We start from the raw sequence: 18,318 nt of genomic DNA, 5'->3' as shown, positions 1-18,318 counted from the left end.
CACCCACCCACCTCAACCCTCTCCCATGGAAACCACCAGTAACTTCTCAGTGTCTATGAGTCTACTGCTATTTTGTTCATTTCATATTGTTTTATTTTTAGATGTTTGTTCTGTTGATGGTTCCCTTTGCTGTACAGAAGCTTTTTAGTTTCATATAGTCCCACTTGTTCATTTTTTATTTTGTTTTCCTTGCCCAAGGGGATAGGTCCAATAAAAAATTGCTCATTCTTATGTTCAAGAGAATAAATAGGTGAAATTATATGATATGTGTATTTATCCACTGGCTTATTTACTGAGCATAATACCCTCTAGGTCCATCCATGTTATTTCAAATGGCAGGATTTCTTATCTTTTTATGGCTGGATAATATTCCATTGTGTATATGTGCCACATCATCTTTATCCATTCATTTGTTGGTGGGCACTTAGATTGCTTCCATATCTTGGCTATGGTAAATAATGCAGCAATAAACAGAGGGTACATATATCTTTTGAGATCAGGAATTTTGTTTTCTTCAGATAAATTCCTAGAAGTGAAAGTACTGAGAAAAAAGGCATTTCTATTTTTAGTTATTTGAGGAACTTCTGTACTGCTTTCCATGGTAGCTGCACCAATTTACACTTCCACCAACAGTGCAGGAGAGTTCCCTTTCCTCCACATCCTCTCCAACACTTGTTACTTCTTGTCTTTTGGACAGTGGACATTCAGACTGGTGTGAAGTGATTTCTCATTGTGGATTTGATTTGCATTTCCCTGATGATTAATGATGTGGAGCATTTGTTCATGTGCCTATTGGCCATCTGTATTTCTTCTTTGGAAATATATCTGTTCAGTCTGCCCATTTTTTAATAAGGTTATTATTATCTTTTTGGTGTTGAAGTATATGGGTTCTTTATATATTTTGAATGTTAAACCTTTATTGGATAAGTCATTTATGAATATATATTCTCATACTGTAGGCTGCCTTTTTGTTCTGCTGATAGTTTCTTTTGCTGTACAGAATCTTTTTAGTTCCATGTAGTTATCACTTGTTCATTTTTTATTTTGTTTCCCTTGCCCAAGGAGATATATTCAGAAAAAATTGCTCATGCTTATGTTTAAGAGAAATGTGCCCATGTTTTCTTCTAAGATATTCATGGTTTCATATCTTACATTTAGATTTTTAATCCATTTCAAGTTTGCTTTTGTGTACAGAGTGAGGCAGTAATCCAGTTTCATTCTCTTGCATGTGGCTGTCCAGTTTTCTTAACATCAGTTATTGAGGACACTGTCTTTTCCCCATGGTGTTTTCATGGATCCTTTATTATATTAATAGACTATATATGCATGGGTTTATATCTGAGATCTCTATTCTGTTCCACTGATCTATGGGTCTGTTCTTGTGTCAGTATCATGCTGTTTCAATCACTATAGTTTTGTAGTATAGCTAGAAATTAGGGAGCATAATACCCCTAGCTTTGTTCTTCTTTCTCAGGATTGCTTTGGCTATTCAGGGTCTTTTGAAGTTCCATATGAATTTTAGGATTATTTGAACTAGTTCATTGAAAAATTCCATTGGCATTTTGATAGGGATTACATTGAATCTGGAAATTGCTTTGGCAAGATGGCCATTTTGACAATATTAATTCTTCCTGTGAGCATGGGATTATTTTCCATTTATTAGTATCTTCCTTAATTTCTCTCATCAGTGTCTTACAGTTTTCAGAGTCAGGTCCTTCACCTACTTGATTAGGTTTATTTCTATGTGATTTACTATTTTTGATGCAATTGTAAATGGAATTATTTTCCTGATTTCTCTTTCTTCTAGTTCATTGTTAATATAAACAGATTTATATGCATTAATTTTGTATCCTGCAATTTGCTGAATACAGTCTTTAGTTTTAATTTTTTTTTGGTGGAATATTTAGGATTTAATATATATAATATCATGTCATCTACAAATAATGACAGCTTAACTTTTTCCTTACCAATTTGGATGACCTTTCTCTCTTTATCTTGATTGCCATGGCAAGGACCTCTAGTACTTTGTTGAATAAAAATGATGAGATTGGGAGGATAGAGGAAAAGATGGTGGCAGGAGTAGGGTGGTGGAAATCTCTTCCCCAAACCATATATATTTTGAAAACACAGCAAATACAACTATTCCTAAAAGAGTGACCAGGGGATACACTACATCAACCAGGCTACATCTGCGAGAACCTAACATCTCACAGAAAAAGGTAAGGTGCACAGCTGTGACCTGGCAGGACCCAAGCACTGCTCCCAACCCAGCTCCTCAGCGGAAGAAAGAGAATCAGATGGGGAGGGAGTGGAAGCACAGGACTACTAAATAACCAGCCCTAGTAATCTGGCCCAGGAGCACAGACATACATTGCATGGTACTCTGGGTATTAGAGGAGCAGAAAAGCAAAATCTGAGACTAAGATTGTGAACAGGCTCCCACAGGTGGCTGTTCTGGGTCAAAAGAAAAGCAGGAGCTTTAAAAGTCTTAAAGGGACAAGGGTTTAACAGGTGGACAAAATCATCCTGGCACACAGCCCTGTAGGCTGGGAACTTTAAGTGACTTGAGGTGCCCTGTCTCCATGGGTGGCAAGGCATCTTCGAAGCCCCTCATGGTGATAAGCAGTCTGTTGTTCCTTCTTCCCCTCTGAGACCTGTGAGTGGACCGGTTATCTCCACCATTGCTGCAGAAAAGCCAGAGAGCAGCCCCGTGTACAACAACCAAACAGCTGAAAAAAGAGGCTTCTCCCTGCCTGTGCCTAACTGGCCCAGAACTAGAAGATGCTCTCCACATGCAGGTGATTGGCATAGACAGTGGACATGGGCGCAGAGTCCGGAAGGTGCAGGGGGACTTGTTCTAATGGCAGAACACACATCACTCACCTGCAACACCACCAGTGCCTTAGGCCATCTCTAGGGCCACCCTGCTTATGGCAGCTTAGGGGATTAACACAGAGGCTGCTACCTGTGCACAGTTGACCAGCACAGACAGAGGAGATGGGTGCAGAGTCTGGGAAGCAAGAAGGGGCTTTGCTCTCATGGCAGAACACATGCTGTTGGCTCACAAACCCCACCATGGCCCTAGGCTATTGTGATGGCTGCCCTGTCCACTGCAGCCTAGGGGAATAACCCAGAGGCAGCTCCCTGTGTGCAGTTAATGGCCATAGACAGCAGAGACAGACAAGATGACCAGCAAACAGGAAAGGACTTTTATCTCCCAGCTGACACATGAACAACTCACCAGAGAACACTCCTATCACTGTGATAAGGCAGAAAAATTTTGTTCAATCCAAAATTCCTTAAACACCTGAAAGAGGGCTTGGTGAGGCTGAAATCACAAATCTTCCTGAAAAATAATTCAAAATAAAAGTCATAAGTATGCTGATGGAGCTACAAAGAAATATTCAAGAGCTAAGGGATGAATTCAAGAGGGAGATAACAGAAATGAAACAAACAATGGAAGGATTTAAGAGCAGACAGGATGCAGTGGAAGAGACTGGTAATGGAATAGAAATCAGAGAACAGGAATACAGAGAAGCTGAGGCAGAGATAGAAAAAGGAGGATCTCTGGAATGAAAGAATATTAAGAGAACTGTGTGACCAATCCAAACAGAACAATATTCACATTATAGGGGTACAAGGAGAAGAAGAAGAGAGAGAAAAAGGGATAGAAAGTTTCTTTGAAGAAAAAATTTCTGGAAATTTCCACAATCTGGGAAAGGAAATAGTCTCTCAGGCCAAGGAAGTCCACAAAACTCCCAACACAAGGGACCCAGGGAGGACAACACCAAGATTTACAATAATAAAAATGGCAAAGATCAAAGAAAAGGACAGATAATTAAAAGCAGCCAAAGAAAGAAAAAAGATCTCTTACAAAGGAAAATCCATCAGGCTATCATCACACTTCTCAGCAGAAACCTTACAGGCCAGAAGGGAGTGGCACGATATATTCAATGCATTGAAACAGAAGGGCTGTGAACAAAGAATACTGTATCCAGCAAGATTGTCATTTAAATTTAGAGGAAGTATTAAACAATTCCCAGATAAGCCAAAGTTGAGGGAATTTACCTCCCACAAACCCTCTACAGTGTATTTTAAAGGGACTGCTCTAGATGGAAGTATGCCTAAGGCTAAATATCTGTCACCAGAGAAAATAAAATGACAGCAAGGAAGTAGACCAACTAAACCCTAATTAATTGCAAAATAAAATCAGCTATCCACAAAGTCAGTCAAGGGAAACACAAAGAGCACAGAATAAAACACCTAACATGTAAAGAGTGGGGGAGGAAAAAAAAGAAGGGAGAGAAATAAAGAATCATCAGACGGTGTTTATAATAGCATAATAAGTGAGTTAAATTGGATGGTTAGATAGTAAAAAAGCTGCCCTTTAACTTTTGGTCACCACTAATCCAAAGCCTGCAATGGAAATAAGTACATACCTAAATGTAAATGGACTGAATGTATAAATCAAAAGACACAGAGTTACAGAATGGATAAAAAAGCATGAGCCAGGGCGGAAGATGGCGGCGTGAGTAGAGCAGTGGAAATCTCCTCCCAAAAAAACATATATCTATGAAAATATAACAAAGACAACCCTTCCTAGAATAAAGACCAGAGGACACAGGACAATATCCAGACCACATCCGCACCTGAGAGAACCCAGCGCCTCGCGAAGGGGGTAAGATACAAGCCCCGGCCCCGCGGGAGCCGAGCGCCCCTCCCCCCAGCTCCCGGCGGGAGAAGAGCAGGCAGAGCGGGAGGGAGACGGAGCCCAGGACTGCCGAACACCCAGCCCCAGCCATCCGGGCCAGAGTGCAGACACAGTACGTGCGCAGGGGGCCCGGGATACAAGGAAAACAGGGCAACAAGAAAAGTGAGCGGGCACCGGAGGCCGGGTGCTGGAGGACATAAGAAAAGCGAGCGACGAATTTTTTTTTTTTTTTTGCTGTTTTGTTTTGGTGAGCGATTTTTGGAAGTCTTAAAGGGATAGGGACCCCAATACTAGGGAAATAGGGCAGCAAGACCGGTGAGCAGATGCCTGAGGCTGGCGCTGGAAAATAAAGAAAAACGAGCGGCTACCTTTTTTTTTTTTTTTAATTAAAAAAATTTTTTTTAATTAAAAATTTTTTTTTTTTGCTGGTCGTTTTTTGTTTGGCGGGTGCTTTTTGGAAGTCTTAAAGGGGCAGGGCGGGACACTTAATCCAGAGTTAGGGAATCCGGGGATTTCTGGGCACCCTAAACCCTGGACTGCAGGGAGAAGGGAGGCCCGTTTTGGAGATAAATAGCCTCCCAGCTGTTCCCCCTCCAATGCAACTCCACCACTTTGGAGCAACTGCCCAAGCCAGGCCGTGCGCACAACAACAGCGGAGATAAACTCCATAGCAGCCAGGCAGGAAGCAGAAAACCTGTCTGCGTGCAGCGGCCCAGCACAAGCCACTAGAGGTCGCTGTTCTCCCAGGAGAGGAGGGCTACAAACCAACAAGAAGGGAAGTTCGTCCAGCCATCACTCGTCCCAGCTCTGCAGACTATTCCTATCACCATGAAAAGGAAAAGCTACAGGCAGACAAAGATCACAGAGACAACACCAGGGAAGGAGAGAGACCTAACCAGTCTTCCTGAAAAGGAATTCAAAATAAGAATCATAAATATGCTGACAGAGATGCAGAGAAATACGCAAGAGAAATGGGATGAAGTCCGGAGGGAGATCACAGATGCCAGAAAGCAGATCGCAGAAATGAAACAAACTCTGGAAGTGTTTATAAGCAGAATAGATAGAATGCAAGAGGCCATTGATGGAATTGAAATCAGAGAACAAGAACGCATAGAAGCTGACATAAAGAGAGACAAAAGGATCTCCAGGAATGAAACAATATTAAGAGAACTGTGTGACCAGTCCAAAAGGAACAATATCCGTATTACAGGGGTACTAGAAGAAGAAGCGAGAGAAAAAGGGATAGAAAGTGTCTTTGAAGAAATAATTGCTGAAAACTTCCCCAAACTGGGGGAGGAAATAATCGAAAGGACCACAGAAATACACAGAACCCCCAACAGAAAGGATCCAAGGGTGACAACACCAAGACACATAATAACTAAAATGGAAAAGATCAAGGAAAAGGAAAGAGTTTTAAAGGCAGCTAGAGAGAAAAAGGTCACCGATAAAGGAAAACCCATCAGGCTAAAATCAGATTTCTCGACAGAAACCCTACAGGCCAGAAGAGAATGGCACGATATATTTAATACAATGAAACAGATGGGCCTGGAACCAAGGATACTATATCCAGCACGACTATCATTCAAATATGATGGTGGGATTAAACGATTCCCAGACAAACAAAAGCTGAGGGAATTTGCTTTCCACAAACCACCTCTACAGAACATCTTACAGGGACTGCTCTAGATGGGAGCACTCCTAGAAGGAGCACAGCACAAAACACCCAACATATGAAGAATCGAGGAGGAGGAATAAGAAGGGAGAGAAGAAAAGAATCTCCAGACAGTGTATATAACAGCTCAATAAGCGAGCTAAGTTAGGGAGTAAGATACTAAAGAGGCTAACCTTGAACCTTTGGTAACCACGACTTTAAAGCCTGCAATGGCAATAAGTACATATCTTTCAATAGTCACCCTAAACGTTAATGGACTGAATGCACCAATTAAAAGACACAGAGTAATAGAATGGATAAAAAAGCAAGACCCATCTATATGCTGCTTACAAGAAACTCACCTCAAACCCAAAGACATGTACAGACTAAAAGTCAAGGGATGGAAAAACATATTTCAAGCAAACAACAGTGAGAAGAAAGCAGGGGTTGCAGTACTAATATCAGACAAAATAGACTTCAAAACAAAGATATTAATGAGAGATAAAGAAGGACACTACATAATGATAAAGGGCTCAGTCCAACAAGAGGATATAACCATTCTAAATATATATGCACCCAACACAGGAGCACGAGCATATGTGAAACAAATACTAACAGAACTAAAGGGGGAAATAGACTGCAATGCGTTCATTCTAGGAGACTTCAACACACCACTCACCCCAAAGGATAGATCCACTGGGCAGAAAATAAGTAAGGACACGGAAGCACTGAACAACACAGTAGAGCAGATGGACCTAATAGACATCTATAGAACTCTACATCCAAAAGCAACAGGATATACATTCTTCTCGAGTGCACATGGAACATTCTCCAGAATAGACCACATACTAGGCCACAAAAAGAGCCTCAGAAAATTCCAAAAGATTGAAATCCTACCAACCAACTTTTCAGACCACAAAGGCATAAAACTAGAAATAAATTGTACAAAGAAAGCAAAAAGGCTCACAAACATATAGAGGCTTAACAACGCACTCCTAAATAATCTATGGATCAATGAACAAATCAAAATGGAGATCCAGCAATATATGGAAACAAATGAAAACAACAACACTAAGCCCCAACTTGTGTGGGACGCAGCAAAAGCAGTCTTAAGAGAAAAGTATATAGCAATCCAAGCATATTAAAAAAGGAAGAACAATCCCAAATGAATGGTCTAATGTCACAATTATTGAAATTGGAAAAAGAAGAACAAATGAGGCCAAAGGTCAGTAGAAGGAGGAACATAATAAAGATCAGAGAAGAAATAAATAAAATTGAGAAGAATAAAACAATAGCAAAAATCAATGAAACCAAGAGCTGGTTCTTCGAGGAAAATAAACAAAATAGATAAGCCTCTAGCCAGACTTATTAAGAAGAAAAGAGAGTCAACACAAATCAACAGTATCAGAAAAGAGACAGGAAAAAATCACAACAGAATCCACAGAAATACAAAGAATTATTAGAGAATACTATGAAAACCTATATGCTAACAAGCTGGGAAACCTAGGAGAAATGGACAACTTCCTAGAAAAATAAAACTTTCAAAGATTGTCCCAAAAAAGAAAGAGAAAATCTAAACAGACCAATTACCAGCAATGAAATTGAAGTGGTAATCAAAAAACTACCAAAGAACAAAACCCCTGGCCAGATGGATTTACCTCGGAATATTATCAGATATACAGGGGAGAAATAAAACACATTCTCCTTAAAGTTTTTAAAAAATAGAGGAGGAGGGGACACTCCCAAACTCATTCTATGAAGCTAACATCACCCTAATACCAAAACCAGGCAAAGACCCCACCAAAGAAGAAAACTACAGACCAATATCGCTGATGAACGTAGATGCAAAAATACTCAACAAAATATTAGCAAACCGAATTCAAAAATACATCAAAAGGATCATACACCATGACCAAGTGGGATTCATCCCAGGGATGCAAGGATGGTACAATATTTGAAGTCCGTCAACATCATCCACCACATCAACAAAAAGAAAGACAAAAACCACATGATCATCTCCATAGATGCTGAAACAGCATTTGACAAAGTTCAACATCCATTCATGATAAAAACTCTCAGCAAAATGGGAATGGAGGGCAAGAACCTCAACATAATAAAGGCCATCTATGATAAACCCACAGCCAACATTATATTGAATAGCGAGAAGCTGAAAGCATTTCCTCTGAGATCTGGAACTAGACAGGGATGCCCACTCTCTCCAATGTTATTTAACATAGTACTGGAGGTCCTAGCCATGGCAATCAGACAAAATAAAGAAATACAAGGAATCCAGATTGGTAAAGAAGAAGTTAAACTGTCACTGTTTGCAGATGACATGATACTGTACATAGAAAACCCTAAAGACTCCACCCCAAAACTACTAGAACTGATATCGGAATACAGGAAAGTTGCAGGATACAAAAACAACGCACAGAAATCTGTGGCTTTCCTATATACTAACAATGAACCAACAGAAAGAGAAATCAGGAAAACAACTCCATTCACAATTGCATCCAAAAAAATAAAATACGTTGGAACAAACCTAACCAAAGAAGTGAAAGACTTATACTCTGAAAACCACAAGTCACTCTTAAGAGAAATTAAAAGGGACACTAACAGATGGAAACTCATCCCATGCTCGTCACTACGAAGAATCAATATCGTCAAAATGGCCATCCTGCCCAAAGCAATATACAGATTTGACGCAATCCCTATGAAACTACCAGCAACATTCTTCAATGAACTGGAACAAATAATTCAAAAATTCATATGGAAACACCAAAGACCCCGAATAGCCAAAGCAATCCTGAGAAAGAAGAATAAAGTAGGGAGGATCTCACTCCCCAACTTCAAGCTCTACTATAAAGCCATAGTAATCAAGACAATTTGGTCCTGGCACAAGAGTAGAGCCACAGACCAATGGAACAGACTAGAGAATCCAGACATTATCCCAGACATATATGGTCAATTAATATTTGATAAAGGAGCCATGGACATACAATGGTAAAATGACAGTCTCTTCAACAGATGGTGCTGGCAAAACTGGTCAGCTACATGTAGGAGAATGAAACTGGACCATTGTCTAACCCTATATACAAAAGTAAACTCAAAATGGATCAAAGACCTGAATGTAAGTAACGAAACCATTAAACTCTTGGAAGAAAACATAGGCAAAAACCTCTTAGACATAAACATGAGTGACCTCTTCTTGAACATATCTCCCCGGGCAAGGAAAACAACAGCAAAAATGAATAACTGGGACTATATTAAGGTGAAAAGCTTCTGTACAGCAAAAGACATCATCAATAGAACAAAAAGGAACCCTACAGAATGGGAGAATATATTTGAAAAAGACACATCCGATAAAGGCTTGACGTCCAGAATATATAAAGAGCTCACATGCCTCAACAAACAAAATACAAATAACCCACTTAAAAAATGGGCAGAGGAACTGAACAGACATTTCTCCAAAAAAGAAATACAGATGGCCAACAGACACATGAAAAGATGCTCCACATCGCTAATAATCAGAGAAATGCAAATTAAAACCAGAATGAGTTATCACCTCACACCAGTAAGGAATGCTGCCATCCATAAGACAAACAACAACAAATGTTGGCAAGGCTGTGGAGAAAGGGGAACCCTACTACACTGCTGGTCGGAATGTAAGTTAGTTCAATCATTGTGGAAAGCCGTATGGAGGTACATCAAAATGCTCAAAACAGACTTACCATTTGACCCAGGAATTGCACTCCTAGGAATTTACCCTAAGAATGCAGCAATCAAGTATGAGAAAGATCAGTGCACCCCTATGTTTATTGCAGCACTATTTACAATAGCCAAGAATTGGAAGCAACCTAAATGTCCATCGATAGATGAATGGATAAAGAAGAGGTGGTACATATACACAATGGAATACTACTCAGCCATAAGAAAAGGGCAAATCCAACCATTTGCAGCAACATGGATGGAGCTGGAGGGTATTATGCTCAGTGAAACAAGCCAAGCAGAGAAAGAGAAATACCAAATGATTTCACTCATCTGTGGAATATAAGAACAAAGGAAAAAGTGAAGGAACAAAACAGCAGCAGAATCACAGAACTCAAGAATGGACTAACAGGTACCAAAGGGAAAGGGACTGGGTAGGATGGGTGTGTAGGGAGGGGTAAGGGGGGGGAGAAGTAGGGGAGTATTAAGATTAGCATGCATGGATGGTAGGAAAAAAGAGAGGGCTGTACAACACAGAGAAGGCAAGTAGTGATTCTACAACATTTTGCTATGTTGATGGACAGTGACTGTAAAGGGGTTTATAGGGGGGACCTGGTATAGGGGAGAGCCTAGTAAACATAATATTCGTCATGTAAGTCTAGATTAGTGATACCAAAACAATAACAAAAACAAAAACAAAAAAGGGCAGTTCCTGTGTGGTAACCTCCAATGAGCTCTACACAAGGGTATAAAGGGCATATAAAAGTGTAGGCAAAGGGTCTGTTTGTGTTTATACAGAGGATCAAAGCCTAATTGGGCTACCCCAAAAATGAACTAAGTTATGATATGAAAAAGAACTTCCAACATCAGCACTCTCTGGAAGACTCATGCCAGAAGATGATCATCAAAAAACCCTAACAAATATCCAGGCACTGCTACAGCTGTAGATGCACTCATCCCACCAGTTCCCGGACTTGCCATGGGAATGAGGAAGGAGTTATCTAAGCTGCCTGTGCATGCAGTAAAACAACAAATTTCACTGGATCTATACTGTTGGAACTCAACCAAGAATTAGGAGAAGTGCAAATTGTAGCGCTCCAAAATCTTAGAGCTACAGACTATTTACTGTTAAAAGAACATAAGGGATGTGAACATTCCCCAGAATGGGTTGTTTTAATTTGTCTGATTTCTCTCAGACTGTTCAAGTTCAGTTGGACAATATCCACCATATCATAGATAAGTTTTCACAAATGCCTAAGGTGCCTAACTGGTTTTCTTGGTTTCACTGGAGATGGCTGGTAATTACAGATATGCTTTGGTTATGTAACTATACTCCTATTATGTTAATGTGTGCGCGCAATTTATGTAGTAGCTTAAAACCTATACATGCTGAAGTTACTCTACAAGAAGATATGTCAAAGAAATAATCAATCTTCCCATGTTTTCTTCCGCCTGCTACTTCTATAGCTTTTCTTCTTCCTTCCTAATTACAACCCTTAAATAGAATTCGTGCCTCATATCAAATTTACCGAGTATCATAATTCTTCCAAGTGGTAAAGATACCTCAAGACAAATGCTGGGCATAGAAGCCACAGGGCATAAATATGCAAAGAATTAAAAAGCTAACCTTTTCAAACAATAAGGCTTCCCTCTCACTTACCAACTTCACATTTCCCTGTATGGCCCCGGAAGATGACTGGTTAGCCAGAGACGGGTAAGATTCCTCAAGGGAGGAACAACCTAAGACAGGCACAGTCGCAGGGGGGCCATCAGGTGAGAAATTGGGGATCAACAGAGGTGAGGCTTAGAACCTCACCCCCCCGTTCTGAGAGAAATCTTCTGCATCCGTGGATGTTTTATTGCCCTTGTCTAGCTTGGATTAACATAGTCTACAGGCACACACCTGATCATCTACATTTGCTCTTTTACAACACTAAACTATGTTTTCTACCTTTATCTTATATCTACCTACCACTTCAGCATTTTATTAAAAATAATAATAATAAAGAGAGAAATGTTGTATCCACATATAAGTCAAGTATAAAAATCAAATGAGTATTCATATTTGAACTGACTGTTTATAGTTCATAATGCATGAGCAAAACCGAAAGTTTCTGTGATGACTGCCCTTGTACTGTTCACTATGTAACTTTTTCACTATGTAAGAATTTGTTCTCCATGTAGGAACTTGTTTGTTATGCCTCAGAAGATTGTAGTCTGACAAAAATTAGGCTTGGGGTGGATTAATGATTGTGCATTGAGCATTGACTCCCCTATACAGAATTTTATTGTTAACAACCATTTGATCAATAAATATGAGAGATGCCCTCACAAAAAATAAAAATAAAAAAGTACACTCTTCCAATGGTAAAATAAATAAGTAACCGGGATATAATGTATAGCATAAGGAATATAGTCAAGATATTGTAACAGCTTGGTATGGTGATAGCTGGTACCTAGAATTGTCATATATATAAATGTTGTATAACTATGTTGTACACCTGAAACTAATGTAATGTAATACTGTGTGTCAACTACCCTTCAATAAAAAATAATTAGCAAAAAAAAAGAAAAACAAAAACAAACTGTCAACAAAATGGGTATAGAGGGCAAGTACCTCAATATAAGAAAGGGTATATAAGACAAACCCACAGCCAACATCATAGTTAATAGCAAGAAGCTGAAAGCTTTTCCTTTAAGATTGGGAACAAGCCAAGGAATCCCACTCTCCCCACTTTTATTCAACATAGTTCCTTGCCACGGCAATCAGACAACAGAAAGAAATAAAAGGCATCTATCACCACCAGCACCATCACCACACCAAAAAAAAGGCATCCAGATTGGGAAAGAAGAAGTTAAACTGTCACTGTTTACATATGACATGATATTGTACATAAAGACTCCACCCCAAAACTATGATCTAATATCTGAATTCAGCAAAGTTGCAGGATACAAAATTAATACACAGAAATTTGTTGCATTCCTATACACTAATGATGAACTAGAAGAAAGAGAAACCAGGAAAACAATTCCATTCACAATTGCATCAAAAAGAATAAAATATCTAGGAATAAACCTAACGAATTAAGTGAAAGACCTATACCCTGAAATCTACAAGACACTCAGGAGAGAAATTAAAGAAGACACCAATAAATGGAAACACATTCCATGCTCATGGATAGGAAGGATTAATATTGTCAAAATGGCCATCCTGCCTAAAGCAATCTACAGATTCAATGCAATCCCTATCGAAATACCAACAGCATTTTTCAACTAATTAGAGAAAATAGTTCTAAAATTCATATGGAACCAGAGAAGACCACAAATAGCCAAAGCAATCCTGAGAAGGAAGAATAAAACGGGAAATTACCCTCCCCAACTTCAATCTCTACTACAAAGCCACAGCAATCAAGACAATTTGGTACTGGCACAAGAACAGACCCATAGACCAACGGAGCAGACTGGAGAGTTCAGATATAAACCCAAGCAAATATGGTAAATTAATATACGATAAAGGAGCTATGGATATACAATGGGGAAATGACAGCCTCTTCAACAACTGGTGTTGGCAAAACTGGACAGCTATATGCAAGAGAATGAAACTGGATTATTGTCTAACTCCATACACAAAAGTAAACTCGAAGTGGATCAAAGACCTGAATGTAAGTCATGAAACCATAAAACTCTTAGAAGACAACATAGGCAAAAATCTCCTGAATATAAGCATGAGCAAATTTTTTCTGAATGCATCTCCTTGAGAAAGGGAAACAAAAGCAAAAATAAACACATGGGATTGCATGAAACTAAAAAGCTTCTGTACAGCAAAGGACACCATCAACAGAACAAAAAGCCACCCTACACTATGGGAGAATATATTTGTAAATGACATATCTGACAAGGGGTTAATATCCAAAATATATAAAGAACTCACAAGTCTCAACACCCAAAAAGCAAATAACCCAATTAAAAAGTGGGTGGGGGATATGAACAGAAAATTCTCCAAAGAAGAAATTCAGATGGCCCACAGGCACATGAAAAGATGCTCCACACCACTAATTATCAGGAAAATGCAAATAAAAAACACAATGAGATATCACCTCACACCAGTTAGGATGGCCAGTATCAAAAAGACTAAAAACAGCAAATGCTGCCAAGGATGCAGAGAAAGGGGAACCCTCCTACACTGCTGGTGGGAATGTAAGCTAGTTCAACCATTGTGGAAAGCAGTATGGAGGTTCCTCAAAAATCTCAAAATAGAAATACCATTTGACCTGGGAATTCCACTCCTAGGAATTTACCCAAAGAATACAATTTCTCAGATTCAAAAAGACATATGCACCCCTATGTTTATCTCAGTGGTATTTACAATAGCCAAGAAATGGAAGCAACTTAAGTGTCCATCAGTAGATGAATGGATAAAGATGTGATACATATACACAATGGAATATTATTCAGGTATAAGAAGAAAACAAATCCTACCATTTGCAATAGCATGGATGGAGCTGGAGGATATTATGCTCAGTGAAATAAGCCAGGTGGAGAAAGACAAGTAGCAAATGATTTCCCTCAGTTGTAGAGTATAACAATGGAACAAAACTGAAGGAACAAAACAGCAACAGACTCACTGACTCTCCTGTTTGGTGGTTACCAAAGAGGAAGGGTGGGAGAGGGTAGGTGGAGAGAGGGAGAAGGGGACTGAGAGGTATTATGATTGGCACACATGGTGTGGGGGGTCACGGGGAAGACAGTGTAGCACAGAGAAGGCAAATAGTGACTCTGTGGCATCTTACTACAATGATGGGCAGTGACTGCAGTGGGGTGTGGGGGGGACACGATAACATGGGTGAATGTAGTAACCACATTGTTTTTTCATGTGAAACCTTCATAAGAGTGTATATCAATCATACCTTAATTTAAAAAAAGAGGCAAAAAGTTTCACTTGCTCTATATCCTTAATAAAACGTGTGCTTTTTAAAGGAAAAAAAAAAAGCATGAGCCATCCATATGCTGCCTACAGGAGACTCACTTCAAACCCAAAGACATACACAAATTAAAAGTGAAGGGATGGAAAAAATATTTCATGCAAACAATAGGGAGAAAAAAGCAGGTGTTGTAGTATTAGTATCAGAGAAAATAGACTTCAAAACAAAGAAAGTAAAAAGAGATAAAGGAAGACATTATATAATGGTAAAGGGGTCAGTCCATCAAGAGGACATAACCATTATAAATATCTATGCAACCAACACAGGAGCACCAACATAAGTGAAACAAATACTAACAGAAGTAAAGGGGGAAATAGAATACAATGCATTCATTCTAGGAGACTTCAACACTCCACTCACTCCAAAGGACAAATCAACCATACAGAAAATAAGTAAGGACACAGAGGCAATGAACAACACATTAGAACAGATAGAACTAACAGTCATCTATAGATTATTCAACCACAAAACAGCAGGATACATATTTTTCTCAATGGTACATGGACAATAGACTAGACCACAAAAAGAGCCTCAGTAAAATAAAAAAGATTGAAATTGTACCAGCCAACTTTTCACATCAGAAAGCTTTAAAGCTAGAAGTAAATTGTACAAAAATCCCAAAAAGGCCTACAAACACATAGAGGCTAAACAACATGCTTCTAAATAATCAATGGATCAATGACCAAATTAAAACCAATACAAAGCAATATATGGAGACAAATAAAAACAACAGCACAACACCCCAAATTCTGTGGGATGGAGTGAAGGCAGTTCTAAGAGAGAAGTATATAGCAATCCAGGCCTATTTAAAGAAAGAAGAACAATCCCAAATTAACAGTCTAAACTCACAGTTATTGAAACTGGAATAAGAAGAACAAATGAGGCCCAAAGTCAGTAGAAGGAGAGACATAATTAAGATCAGATAAGAAATAAATAAAACTGAGAAGAATAAAACAATAGAAAAAATTAATGAAACCAAGAGCTGTTTCTTTGAGAAAATAAACAAAATAGATAAACCCCTAGCCAGACTTATTAAGAAAAAAAGAGAATCTACACACATAAACAGAATCAGAAATGAGAAAGGAAAAATCACTGTGGACACCACAGAAATATAGAGAATTATTAGAGAATACTATGAAAACTATATGTTAAAAAACTAGATAATCTAAAAGAAATGGACAACTTTCCAGAAAAATACAACCTTCTGACCCAGGAAGAAACAGAAACTCTAAACAGACCAATTACCAGCAATGAAATTGAATAGGAAATCAAAAAGCTACCCAATAACAAAACTGCCGGACCAGATGGATTCACCACTGAATTTTATCAGACATACAGAGAAGACATAATACCCATTCTCCTTAAAATTTACCAAAAAATAAAAGAAGAGGGAATACTTCCAAACTCATTCTATGAAGCCAGCATCATTCTAATACCAAAACCAGGCAAAGACACCACAGAAAAGAAAACTACAGACCAATATCCCTGATGAAAATAGATGCAAAAATACTCAACAAAATATTAGCAAACCAAATTCAAAAATACATCAATAGGTCAATAGGATCATACACCATGATCAAGTGGGATTCATCCCAGAGATGCAAGTATGTTACAGCATTTGAAAATTCACCAACATCATCCACCACATCAACAAAAAGGACGAAAACATCATTTCCATAGATGCTGAAAAGCATTCAACAAAATTCAACATCCATTCATGATAAAAACTCTCAACAAAATGAGTATACAGGACAAGTACCACAACATAATAAAGGCCATATATGACAAACCCAAAGCTAATATCTTACTTAACAGTGAGAATCTGAAAACTTCTCCTCTAAGATCAGGAACAAGATAAGGATGCCCACTCGCCCTGCTTTTATGCTGCATAGTACCGGAGGTCCTAGCCATGGCAATCAGACAATACAAATAAAAGGTACACAGATTGGTAATGAAGAAGTCAAACTGTCAGTGTTTGCAGATGACTTGATATTGTACACAAAAAACCCTAAAGAATCCAATCAAAACTACTACAGCTAATATCTGAAAGTTGCAGGATACATAATGAATACACAGAAATCTGTTGCATTCCTATACACTAATGATGAATTAGCAGAAAGAGAAATCAGGAAAACAATTCCATTCACAATTGCATCAAAAGAATAAAATACCTAGGAATAAACCTTACCAAGGAAGTGAAGGACCTATACACTGAAAACTACAAGACACTCTTAAGAGAAATTAAAGAGGACACTAATAAATGGAAATTCATCCCAGGCTCTTGGGTAGGAAGAATTAATATTGTCAAAATGGCCATCCTGCCTAAAGCAATCTACAGATTCAATGCAATCCTTATCAAAATACCAAAAGCATTCTTCAAGGAACTGGAACAAACCATTCTAAAATTAATATGGTACCACAAAAGACCCTGAATAGTCAGAGCAATTCTGAGTAGGAAGAATAAAGTGGGGAGGTTTACACTCCCAGACTTCAAGCTCTACTACAAGGCCACAGTAATCAAGACAATTTAGTACTGGCATAAGAACAGACCCACAGACCAGTGGAACAGAATAGATAATACAGATATTAACCCAACCATATATGTCCAATTAATATATGATAAAGGAGCCATGGACATACAATGGGGAAATGACAGCCTCTTCAACAGCTGGTGTTGGCAAAACTGGACAGCCACATGTAAGAGAATAAAACTAGATCACTGTCTCACTCCATACACAAAAGTAAACTCAAAATGGATCAAAGCTGGAATGTAAGTCATGAAATCATAAAACTCTTAGAAGAAAACAAAGGCAAAAATCTCTTGAATATAAACATGAGCAACTTTTTCATGAACATATCTCCCCAGGCAAGGGAAAAAAAGCAAAAATGAACAAGTGGGACTGTATCAAACTAAAAAGCTTCTATACAGCAAAGGACACCATCAGTAGAACAAAAAGGCATCCTACAATACGGGAGAATATATTTATAAATGACATATCTGATAGGGGTTGACATACAAAATATATAAAAAGCTCACATGTCTCAACAAACAAAAGGCAAATAATCCAGTGAAAACATGGGCAGAGGATATGAACAGACACTTCTCCAAAGAAGAAATTCAGATCGCCAACAGGCACATGAAAAGATGCTCCACATTACTAATCATCAGTGAAATGCATATTAAAACCACAATGAGATATCACCTCACACCAGTTAGGATGGCCACCATCCAAAAGACAAACCATAACAAATGTTGGTGAGGATGT

Source organism: Manis pentadactyla, chromosome 17 (genome assembly GCF_030020395.1).
Source record: "Manis pentadactyla isolate mManPen7 chromosome 17, mManPen7.hap1, whole genome shotgun sequence".
Taxonomy (NCBI): Eukaryota; Metazoa; Chordata; class Mammalia; order Pholidota; family Manidae; genus Manis; species Manis pentadactyla.
This window is presented reverse-complemented; position numbering follows the sequence as displayed.